This window comes from Triticum dicoccoides, chromosome 6B, assembly GCF_002162155.2.
Source record: "Triticum dicoccoides isolate Atlit2015 ecotype Zavitan chromosome 6B, WEW_v2.0, whole genome shotgun sequence".
NCBI lineage: Eukaryota > Viridiplantae > Streptophyta > Magnoliopsida > Poales > Poaceae > Triticum > Triticum dicoccoides.
Genome location: NC_041391.1, coordinates 651,322,851 through 651,335,756, shown reverse-complemented (window position 1 = coordinate 651,335,756; position 12,906 = coordinate 651,322,851).

Here is a 12,906-nt window from a genome sequence, read left to right as displayed (position 1 = left end):
CTCTCCCTCCCTCAGATCTCGATCCGCCGCCACCCACCATCGACGACCCTCACCATAGACGAGATCGACCTCCTCCCTCCCTCCCGTTCTCCCCTAGCCTTATCCACTCCATGCCAACCAACCACTCCATCCTTGGGATTTTGTCGTGCGGCGCCTCGTCTCGCCGGCCCGGCGACCACAGGCACGAAGTCCACGACCAGGATGGCAGCATGCCCCGCCACGACCACGTACGCGCACGACACTCCGCACCTCCCCTCCCTCTCCTACGGTTCCTAACATATGCGCTCCTCTCCTCTCCTTGGGTGACATGCATGGCTCACGTGGGAGCAGCGCACAATGGAGGCCTCTGGAGGAGAAGCGGGAGGAGCCCGACCGTCCTCGCGCGCTCGGCCCATGGCAGGAGCACCAGGCGCGCGCCTCGGAGCTACAACATCTCCTTCTGCGACTTCGTCTTCGGCATCCTGCCGGCCACGCTCGTCGGCGTCGACCATCCTGGGTCGTCGGCTCCTTCGAGCCCGAGGTACGGATTTGGGTCCATTCCTTTTCCTTCTGGAGCAACCTTGGTGAGCCAGCCGAAGCGATGTCGATTCATCCACCTGAACCCCGTTGATTCCGCTCTGTAATGTCTGCGTAGCATCGCCTCTGCACCTGCTCTGTTAGTTCCATCGCGTATTGCCTAGGTCGACTTCTTTGTAGTGCTTAGCCCTGTCAAGGGAATCAGGCCGCTGTTGCGTACGGACCTGTAATCTCTGTGAAATACTAGAGGAAATAGGTTGGTTTAGTCAGTAACACCAGCTCTGGAGTGTGCAGAAATTGCTATGTTCGTCTGATTTGTTGGTTTGTATTTCCATATACGAGTTCAGTTCGGCAGGGGAATGTGGATATGGATATGTGACAAATTCCACCTGCACAGGGGATGTGGATATGTCATGGTGATATGAGGAAATGTGGTTGTAGTATTTTCTGCACAATTTCCTCGTGTCTCCATCATGGCCTCTTTGCAGGTTTAATTTCCTTGAGACTCCCTGTAGCTTCCTTCTGAAGGATGGCAATGTTGCACACATCTTAGAATGAAAGCTGAACCATCCTGAATTTAGAGCAATCTCTGAAGATACAATGAAAATTATTAGAACAAAGATACATAGCTCCTTACTGGGTTCCCACTTTACTGGGTTCCCAATCTCTAGACATTTCGGATAGCAGGTTCTCCAGCCAGCCGTATTTTCTTCCAAGAAATATTGAATAACTTGTTTACTTCATTTTTTAAAAACAGATAATACATATTGAATTATTCATATTAATCTAAAATAATATGTTTGGCTTGCAGCTAACGTGTTTGGCTTGCAGCTCATTGTTGTGAAGGCCGCCACGGGAAGGCGTGGGGGACTTGGCACAAGGCCGGTGATCGAATCTATGCTCTCTGCTCCATGGAAAGGCCTAAATTCAGCTTGACAGAGAGCACACAAATGGTTGCATAGTGTGTTTAGGTTGTGGAACTTATAATTAGAAGGTTTAGAAAATGTTAGTCGAGCTAACTGTTCACAATCTGAAGTAACTTTAACTTGGTACAAAATTGGTCTGATATTAGTTTTATATCACAAAAGTAGGGAGGTTCCTACTGCTTATTAGTATCACCTTTGGATTATTACTGCGTTCGGTTCACCACTGTACTGATTATCTTGGCGAGCATTTGTTTAATAACTAGAATACATTGTCTGCTGGGAACTCTATTTACCTTACCTTACATGTACAATGCACAAGGTCAGTTTGCGTACTATTACAAATGTCTGCGAGGGTCCTTTGTGCTACTAGTGATTTTGATCGATTCTTTGCAAGACAATCACGTACACAGATGCCTAAGCATCTTAATTGATTGCAGCTTAATTGATTCCGACTATCTGAACAAGTTACTCTAATCCAAATGATTTTGCCTACAATAAGCTATTATTCACCATTGGTTCAGTAGATGTTTATGTAGTAGAAAATTACACTACCAGTGATAGTCTGAATCTAACATGATCAACATCTTACTCATGTATTTGTCTTGCCCATAGTACTCCCATATGAGTAGCTGTATACTCCTGTAGTTTTTCCTGCCTGTAGTGCAGAGATGGAGTAGTTTGTCCTGCCTGTGTGATGTTCTTTCCAGCATCTTAGCTGTGTACTCTAATTACTGGAGTATTCTATAGATTTTTTCAATTAAAACTACTCTAGAGATGTTATTTCCAGCATCGACATAGTTTATTTTCTTTTGTTAATGGTTACTGCTGATGGTGCAGACTTTCCATGTATGCTCTCACAATCTAAACTAATTTATAGTTTTACTGAAACTGTAGTTTTTGTAGTTTTATTTTGTGTTCTTATAGTTTTACTTAAACTGTAGTTTGGTCCATCTTTACACCAGTTGTAGTTTTCTGAATTTTTGTGCTTGCTATGATGCAGTATGCTTCGACGGGAGCATCTGCGGAGAGGGTCAGGGAGTGGGTCTTAGAGCTCGCTCATCCACTTGGAGGTACGCACCTTGCTAAATCTTGGTGCAACTTATCATCAGATTTTCTTTGAAACTTGGCGTTGATTGGTCTGAAGATGAAACTATAGTACTATACACACGACATGCAGCAGCCACTTATATCAAACAGTGGAGCAGTGCTGCTGTCCTGAATGTTACCTCAAGTTTATCGTTTACCGGAAGTTTCAAATTAGAATAAGTTTCAAATTCTTATGCTGGTTTATGTTCTCTTTGTAGGTTATGAGATATGGTGCTGGAGAGATGCCATTAGCAAACTGGAAGGGCTGCAACCAAATCCAATCGGCAGCATGGCAGTGGTCTCTGAATATTCAGTGATTCCTTTTTTGTTTGGCCTTCTTGTAGGTTTGCACATAAGTCGAAGTTGTAGTGTATATTAGTAGTCGCTGGAGCTGTGATGGTGATCTTTCTTTTGAGTGGCTGTCGTTTGTTATGACAATCTTTTAGTAGCTGCTTCTTATGTATAGATAATGTGATGAATATGTAACTGCAACAGATGATGTATGATTGTACAGTGAAACAAATGTTGCTTTCATAGCAAAATTGAAAAAAATGAATTGTTTCTCTGTTGTCCAATCCTTTGAATTAGCGGGCTGAAAATATTGATGGGCTGGAAGAGGCCTTAGACGAAACAATATTGGACAAAAAAATGAATGGACCACAAAAAGGCTGAGGCCCAAAAAATGGAAGAAGCTTAGAAAAAAGGCTGGCCCAAAAGAATAAATGGCTGTTGGGCTTGGCCCATGAACCCAACAAAAAATTGATGAAAAAAAACACAAATAGGCTGAATTGTTGGGCTAGGCCCATGTAGAAAATTGAATTGGACCGGGCTGAATCTTGTGCCACGTCAGATTGCCACGCTGGATGCCTACGTGGCCTGGGGAGGTTGCTAGTGACCAAAACGCCACAGTAGACATATTTTGGTCATAAACGTCTACGACCTTCTCACAGAGAAGGTCGCTATAGTCAGTTTACGACCGCCAGCTTTTGACCTTCTGTTTTTTGTCACAAAAAGGTCATAAATGGAAATTTGTGACCTTTCAGTGACCAATAGTCAAGGTCACAAGTTGACATATTTCTTGTAGTGCGGCTGTTGGCTCGAGGAGCTACCAGCCGTCCTTTGGAGTCTGCGCATGACTCCAAACAAGTCAACCGGCTTCACACCATTCTTCCTTGTCTATGGCGCCGAAGCTGTCATCCCAACGGACATAGAGTTCGACTCCCCACGAGTCACCATGTACACCGAGGAAGAAGCAGAAGAAGCACGTCAAGACAACGTCAATCTGCTGGAAGAGGGCCGGCTGTTGGCACTCAGCCGGTCCAGTATCTACCAGCAGAGTCTGCGTCGATACTACAACAGGAAGGTCAGGCCAAGATCTTTCCAAGAAGGCGACCTTGTGCTCCGGCTGATCCAGCAAACAGCCGACCAACACAAGCTGTCGGCACATTGGGAAGGCCCCTTCATCATCAGCAAGGTGCTAGGGAACGACGCCTACTATCTGATAGACGCTCAGAAGCCCCGAGCGCGCAAGAGGGATGAATCCGGCAAAGAGACAGAGCGCCCGTGGAATGCAAATCTTCTTCGAATATTTTATAGTTGATGCAGTATGTACCACACTACCCCTTTGTATTAAAGTACTAAGACTTTGGGCCCCCCGAGACGAGCTCGGGGATTGCCCTTTTTGTTATCTGTACGATAAGAATTATGCCTCCGAGTACATTACTTTCATTGCAAGACGCTTGCCACCGGGCCAGACTAGTCGGCCCGAAGACTCGCCGCCCTGCGCTATGAGAAGCTTCCCACAGTCAGACAAGTAGTGTGCGGTGCCCAATCCGCCTCCTGGCAAAGCCATAGCTCGCAGAGCGACTGTGAGGCAGGCAGGAGTGAGGAAGAACGGGCTCCCACACGAAAAATGGCTAAGGACCTAAAAGCACGAACATAGAGTAAGACGGCCTCCAGCATTTCTGAAGCGTAAAACCGACTCATGAGTAGCCGGCTCGCCGTCTTTATTAGCCTCTAATAAGGACGGCCGACTCTTGGGTAGTCAGCATGTCGCTTTCTATCCGACTTGCTAAAGAAACTCTAAACGGCCAAGTACTTGCCTTCCCGAAGTAGCCGAGCGCTTGACCCAGCAACAGTCCGCAGAGCGGCTGCCCGACTGGCAAGGCAGCGACTAAAGGAAGGCGGCAAAGGGAAAAGCCTAAAGAGCAATAATCAAGGAAAGACTGAAAGCAGATTAATATTTACATAGGCCCTTGGCCGAATCTTCGAATAGAAGTTCAAGATACACCCCGTGGATGGAATTGTTCGAATCTAACAAAGTTCTCAAAAGATTACTTAAGACAGACAAGCAGAGGCGGAAAAGGGCGGCCTAGGAGACGGCATCTGGGATCGGAGGATCGGAGGTGACGGCGGTGTCGGGCGCCGGGGCAGTCGGCTGGGTGGTCTCGGTTTGACCGCCTCCGGCGGCAGTCGTTTTTTTCCCGACGCGGCTCGTTGCTGGAGGCGCGGTCGAGCTGAGGCTGGCCGCGTGCTCTGTCTTCTGGCACATCCGCCTCGCCTTCGGCCTCCGCCTCGTCCTCCTCCTCGGTGCTGGAGTCGATCTCCTCCGCCGAGTCCTCGCCATACTCCGGGTTCATCCCGAACCACTCTGGCGGCACTTCCTCGCCGCCTTCATCCCGCTCGGGCATGAAGACACTGGTGTCCGTGTACTCGGCGATGGCCGCCGCATGCTCGACAAGGGCGCCCTCCATGGCCTCTAGCTCGGCCTGGGATTCTGACCGGAACGCGGCCAGACGGTCCAGGTCTAGCCCTGGATACCATGCCTTGACGAACTCCAAGGCCCAGCGCGCTCCGGCCCGGGCCGAGGAGCCCTTCCAGGCCTCAAGACAGCCGGCAGCGACCTCCAGCCAATCGGCAGTTCGGCTGGCGGTGCACAGAGCCGGCGTGCCTGGCCATAGGGCGGCAACCGCCTGGGCGCCGGCATGCTGACGCCGGCGCATCAGCCGGCAAGCTGGACGAAGACGGGCTTCAATACTCAGAAGCTACTCATCGACGGTTCGGGGGGCATTAGCGGCGATCTCCTTGCCGTTCGCCCTCCGCGCCTCACGGGCAGCCTCGATGGCCAGAGGGACTGCCTGCGAGTGACCAGGGAAGAAGTCTGCCAAGACAAAAAAGAAGCAAGTCGAAAAATCAGAAGTCGGCCTAACACATAGTCGGAAGCCCGAAGAAACGAAAGAAACTAACCATCAATGATATCCTCGATCTCGTGGAAGCCGGAGGTCAGCATCGCCTCCCTGTCAGTCCAGGAGGAGCGCTCGCTCTCGAACTCGGCCAGGAGGGCTGTCTCCCTCCTCTCGGCCTCGTCCTGCGCCTTCTTGAGCAGCTCCTTCTGCTCAGCCAGCTGCGCCGCCAGCAGGTCACGTTCCATGGCGAGCTTGCCACACTCCTCCTCCTTGGCACGACGGGCGGTATTGGCCTCGCCTAGCTGCTCCTGAAGAACGGCGTTGGCTTCTGAGGAGCGAAAGAAGAGACAAAATAAGTCAGCAGCAAAAAAGATCGCCGGGAAGATCCGGCCCGACTGCTCAGCAGTCGGCCCGAATCTCGGGGACTACAGCCCGGGGGTGCGCCAGCGCGCCCCTGCGAAGAAGAAGAACTCACTCCGGCTTTCCGACAAGTCAGCAGCCCGCTTGCTCAACTCCTCAACATTGCGGTTGAAGGTAGTGGCGTGGAGGTTGTGATACTCCTGCAATAAGTCATTGAAGACTAAGTTAGTGTTTGGAACTCGCTAGAGGGAGTTCCGAACCGCCTGCTCAGCAGCCGGCCAGGAACTCGGGGACTACACCCAGTGGGTGTGCTGGCATGCCCCCATAGAGAAAAACAAGAATCAAGAAGGAGAAGAAACTTACTCGGACGGCCGTTCGTGCGGCCAGGTGCGCTCTGGTGCAGGCTTGAAGGGCGTCGCCTTCGGCCCGCAACCTCACCTGGACTTCCAGGAGCAATTGATTTAGTGGCCTAGTGCCGCCTCCGTGCACCCACCCGATGGGCGCGGCGCTTGTGGCCTCGGCATCTAGGGTTGCCGAGCTGACAGGGCCGGTCTCCCGAGGTCGCGGCGCCGAGGTCGCCCTCTCAAGACGGCGACGCGCCGGCGAGGCGACTTCGAGAAGCAGCCGTGCCTCGGCCTCGTCCATAGCCGGCGGCTCCGACGGACCCACCGGCTGTTTGCCGTGCTGTCTCTAGACGGCGGTGGTGGCGGCACGAGAGTGTCGAACATGGAGGCCTCGCCGCTCTCCTTCTCCACGACAGGGTTCTCAGTGCCGGCTTCCTCGGTCTGCCCCGTGAACTCCGGACGCGGCGGTATAGACGATAGTGGGGGGACGAGCATCGCCGATCAGCGACGCGCGGCCTCCTCGGCACGTCGTCTCGCCGCAAGGGCGGCTTCGGCATCATCCAGCTTCTTCTCGGCGGAGGCGGCCGCCCTGTCGGCCTCCGCCTTCTCCAGACGGTCGGCCTCCTCCTCCTCGCGCCTCTCCCGCGCATTCCGCTCCGTCGCCTCCCGGAGGTCGGCAGCAGGGTCGGGCTGCCGGGTGTTGGCGGACGTCTCTGCCGACTCACATGACGGAGGGGACGACGACTCTCTCAAGGGAAATAGGGGCCCTGAAGAAGAGTGGAGGGAGTATATAAACGAAGACTCGGACAAGATTCAACAAAAGAAAATAAAAGAGCGTGAAGACTTACGCGGAGACTAGCGGCGGCCTTCTCACTTCCCTTCAGAAGCGGTTGGCCTTCACGGCCGCCTCCTCTCGTCTGGTCGCGGCGGCCGCCCCCTTGAACTTCTTCAATTTGCCGCCGGGCGGACTCGACCCGGCGTGATGCCTCTTCGCGCCGCCTTGGCCGACGGAGAGGCCGGCGCCCGATGGGCCGATCCTCAGCTGGTGGCGCGGAGCGACTTCGCCTTCGGCGTCGTCGTCAGGCCAATCGGCGAAGGTGGCCGAGGGCCTGAAGTCGCCTTCTGCCCCTCCTCCCCCGCCTTCGGCGTCGGCTTCCATCGCCGCCGCCGCCAAGTCGGGGTCGTCGACGTCGCTCTCCGCACGGTCGGGAACATACTCGTGGGGCTGTCTCGTGGCACCGGTGGCAGGCTGCATAAGAGGATTCTAGCTCAGAAGAAACCGACAAAAGTCAGAAGCCGGAGTCGGCAGCAAAGAAGACAAAACAGTAGGCAGACGCGACTTACCACTGGTGGAGGGTTGTCGCGCGAGTACGGCTCCTTGCCGAATTGCCAGTCCTCCTCGTACTCGCAGTGCGCGATGTAATTCACCATGTTCGCCACCTCCTTGCGGGGCATCTCCTTGGTGCTCATCCGACTTGGGTCTCGGAGGCCTCTCATCTGACAGATCAGGTGAGGCCGGCCTTGGAGCGGGAGAACTCGGCGCGCCACGAAGGCGGCCAGCAAGTCGGCCCCGACGAGTCCCTCCGACTGCGTCAAGACTTGGAGTCGCGCTACGGCGGCGGCTCCGGCGGGAGTCAGCGTCTTGACTCGGTGGGACCAGCTGGGAAGCCTCCCAGTCAGGGGAGCGGCGTTGTAAGGCGGCAAGTTGACCCAGTCGCCGTCGGAGGCGAGGTTCTTCACGTAGAAGTACGAGCGCTGCCACATCTTCACCGACTTGATCAGCGGATGGGAGGAAAGGGGTTGTCGGCCGTCGAGCGCCACATCGCGATGAAGGCGCCGCACTGAGCCGGCACGCCAGCGATGTGCGTGCCGAGCTTAGAAGAGAAGAATTCTCCCCACAGCTCGATGGTGGGGAGAATGCCGAGGAAACCTTCGCACAGAGTTGCGAAGGCGGAGAGCAACACCACCATGTTCGGAGTGAGGTGGTGCGGCTGAAGACTGTGGAACTCCAGGAATGAGCAAAAGAAGCCGCTCGTCGGCAGCCCGAGACCACGCATGAGGTGTGAGCGGAAGATGACCCGCTCGCCCTCTTCCGGCGCCGGCCGGATTTCCCCCTCCAGCGCGGCGCGGGCGCGCACGAGGTCCGCGTTGGGGAGATGGCGTGTCCAGCGGAGGAACTCGATGTGTTCTTCCTCTACCTTCGAGCCGTCCCATACGCCGGAGCACACGGCAGGGGCCGCGGCGGAGGAAGAGCTCATCGCCGCGGTATGGTGTGCTCTTGCTCAACAGCGGAGGAAGAAGGGAGAGAAAGCAAGATGAGGCGGGGGAGCGGGGAAGAAGGGCGCGCGAGCTGTGCCGCTCCGCTTCCCCCACCTACTTATAGCCCTACAGGCTGAGGAGCCGAGGGGGCGGGCGTGGGATTAACTGCGCACGATGTCCCATGCCAGCCCATGATTTACCCCACGAAGTTACTGCGCAGTAACGACGTGGGAAAACCAACCGTCCACGGCCCCAACGGATCCGTTCGTATGCCGAGGCGCGGTAGTGGTGGGCCCCGCCTGACGGCACGTCCCGTCGCGCGCGTGGGCAGGCAGACTATTCTCCTCACGTGGCGCCACGCGATAGGACCGTCCTGATGGCAGCGGGGAAGCATATCAGGCACGCCGCCTGGTTTCCCGCCGCGACTTTCGAACTGCGGCTCTTCACTAAAGCCCCGACTTTTGACAGTCGGCCCAAGGGAAGATGGCAGCCGAGTTCCAGAGTCTGCACTTTTAAAGATTGAAGTTGTTGAAGCCCCACAATGCAGCGACCGCAGGGCTTCACCAGCTTCGGGGACTACTGTCGGAGTAATGGGCCACGGGCAGGCCGTGCCCCTCAGGCCGAGTCCCAGGAGCGACTCCAAAATATGCCGAGTCCCAGACGGCGACTCCCAGAAAAGCCGACTCCAAGCTGGCAACCTCCAGAGAGGCCGACTATGGAGAGTCGGCCCATGACTCCTCCCTCATCTCGATGTACGATGTGGGGTACGGTCACGGCATGGCCGTTTCCCCCTTTTGCTTACGAAGGGCCGGCATGGCTACAGTGAGCCGTATCGCTGGAAGATCTCCGGTGAGATACGGCACTGTTGCCATGCCTGCCCTGACCTCAGCCACAGTGCGCAGTACACTGTGTCTGCGACGCCGGCCTGTACGACCCGAAGGCGGCGGGTCCACCTATCAGTGGGTGGGCCGAAGGCGGCCTGGGCAACCCAAAGACGGATCTGTGGGAGTCGGCCTCCCTGGAGTCGGCCGACTCCTCCCTGGGCCCCACGAGCCACTAACCAGATAAGATGGGGAATGGTGACAGTGATCGCCCGATAGACGGCGGCACTGTTGCCACGACCCGATGACCGAGCCTGCGTCCTCATGAGTGCCGCTACAGTATCAAGCCTGTCCGCGGGAGCCGCCAGTCGGCGGGCCCCAAAAGCCGGTGGGAAGGACGGCGGCCTGAGAGACAGACGGTTGGGACCGCGCCCAGCCGGATTACTATTGTACCCTCGGGGGGTAGGCCTATATAAACCCCCCGGGGCACCCATGCAAAGTGTTCGGACCTAGAGAGAGATAGACCAGATAGCCCAGGGAAGAGAGAGCTAGCCTTGCCCTCTCCTACCTCCCGAAACAGCTCCAGGAGCACCATTGTAACCACTTTGCTTTAGTGATCATGCGGAGACCCCGCAGAGCAGCAGTAGGGGTGTTATCTCCTAGAAGAGCCCTGAAGCTGGGTAAGTTCCGCCGGCGTGCATGTCTTCGCCTCATCCCGCTTCCAGGCACCGGCGACGTTCTACTCGCTCCCACCATGATAAGCCATCCTTTGGCATATGTCGTATCCAACCCCCGACATGTTCATAATCAGAGGAGTAATAATATGCATTAAGGATCTGAACATATGAACTTCCACCAAGTAAACCAATTAGTATCAACTACAAGGAGTAATCAACACTACTAGTAACCCACAGGTACCAATTTCTGGTTTTGTATACAAGATTGGATACAAGAGATGAACTAGTGTTTGAGAGGAGATGGTGCTGGTGAAGATGTTGATGGAGATTGACCCCCTCCCGACGAGAGGATCGTTGGTGATGTTGATGGGGATGATTTCCCCCTCCCGGAGGGAAGTGTCCCCGGCAGAACAGCTCTACCGAAGCTCTAGATTGGTTCCACCAAGGTTCCGCCTCGTGGCGGCGGAGTTTCATCACGTAAGCTTGCCCATGATTTTTTCCAGGGTAAAAGCCTTCATATAGCAGAATGGACACCGGGGGGCCACCAGGGGGCCCAGGAGACAGGGGCGCGCCCAGTAGGGGTGGGCGTGCCCCCCACCCTCATGACCAGGGTGTGGGCCCCCTAAGGTGTTTCTTTCACTCAATAATTCTTATTAAATCCAAAAATAAGTTTCATGGAGTTTCAGGTCTTTTGGAGCAGTGCAGAATAGGTTTCCAATGTTTGCTCCTCTTCCAGCCAAAATTTCAGCTGCCGGCATTCCCCCCTTCATGGTAAACCTTATAAAATAAGAGATAATAGCCATAAGTATTGATATATAATGTCTAATAACAGCCCATAATGCAATAAATATTGATATAAAAGCATGATGCAAAATGGACGTATCAGCGTGCCCTGGTGGGTTGTGCCCCCTTAGGGAGCCCCGCTGGTACTTCTTCGACCCAACTTGTGTCTTCTAGTCCAGAAAAAATCCACAAAAAGTTTCGCTGCGTTTGGACTCCTTTTGGTATTGATTTCCTGCGATATAAAAAACAAGCAAAAAACAACAATTGGAACTAGGCACTATGTCTATAGGTTAGTACCAAAAAATAATATATAATGACTATAAAATGATTGTAAAACATCCAAGAATGATAATATAACAGTATGGAACAATAAAAAATTATAGATACATTGGAGACGTATCAGCATCCCCAAGCTTAATTCCTGCTCGTCCTTGAGTAGGTAAATTATAAAAACAGAATTTTGATGGAGAATGCTGCCTAACATGTTCATCACATATTCTTTTCTTTGTAGCATGGACATTGGACTTTTATATGGTTCAAAGCAATGGTCTAGTTTTGACATGAAGACTTTAATACTCAAGCATATCAACAAACAACCATATCTTTCGAAATATCAACACTAAAGCAAGTTATCCCTAGCCCATTATGCTAAACCATTGATCCATTAATGAAACACACTCGAATATTAGCTACACCCAATGATCAAATACGATCATAGTGCCCCTTAGTTGGTGCTTTATAGAGAAGATGGAGACTCAAGTTCAAAACTAAAAATTGCATAAAGTAAAAGAAAGGCCCTTCACAAAGGGACGTAGGGATTTGTAGAGGTGTCAGACACTACTAGGAAAATTCTTATACATAGAATTTTAGCAGTAGAGCCTGTTTGGGCGCCCACGCTACTCGTATGTACCAGTAGCACCGGCCAAAACGGGCGCTACTGCTACTGAATAGCATCATCGCTGGTTTGCGTGGGCCACGCTGCTGTTTAGCGGGCCACCGGGGCCAAAAGGGCAGGCCACTTAGCTGTAGTGTGTGATGTGCGCCGGCGCTACAGCTAGTGGGCTTAGCAGTAGCGCTGGCCCATTACCCACGCTGCTATTAAGCCCACTCCCGGCCCATGCGCCGGTTGGCCTGCTCGTGCCCCCGGCCTAATCACTCAGCTCACTCACACACTCCACACTCCTCCCTTAATCCCCCCCCCGTGCCGCTGTCGACCCCCGCATGCTGCCGTACCCCCCGCCGGCCCTCCTCCCTGCGTCGGCCTCCCTCGCCCGTGCCGACCCTCCTCCCGGCCGGCCTTCCTCCCTCGCGTCATCTTCCTCCCCTGCCGGCCGTTGTCGGTGTCAAAACCAGCGGATCTCGGGTAGGGGGTCCCAAACTGTGCGTTTAGGGCTAATGGTAGTAGGAGGCGAGGGACACAATGTCTACCCAGGTTCGGGCCCTCTCGATGGAGGTAATACCCTACTTCCTGCTTGATTGATCTTGATGATATGAGTATTACAAGAGTTGATCTACCACGTGATCGTAAAGGCTAAAACCCTAGAAGCTAGCCTATGATTATGATTGTTGTTGTCCTACGGACTAAACCCTCCGGTTTATATAGACACCAGAGGGGGCTAGGGTTACACAGAGTCGGTGCCGAATTGCCAAGCTTGTCTTCCATGCAAAGGAGAGTCCCATTCGGAGACGAGACGAAGTCCTCAATCTTGTATCTCTACTCCTAATGCAGCAATTGGTAGTCTCCGCCAGTCAATTTTCGTCCCACCAGCTGCGGTTAATTTTCGTCCTCGATCCCACCTCCCGGTACCCAGCGATTCCCCCTTCCTCCATCCAGACCGAAAAAAAAGGTATGCTACCACGAGGCCCCTTGTGCAACAGTACGGAAAACGTCCTAAAAATCGCCCTAAAAAAATCTACAACGGTTAACCTACGAAAATTAACCAAATCGT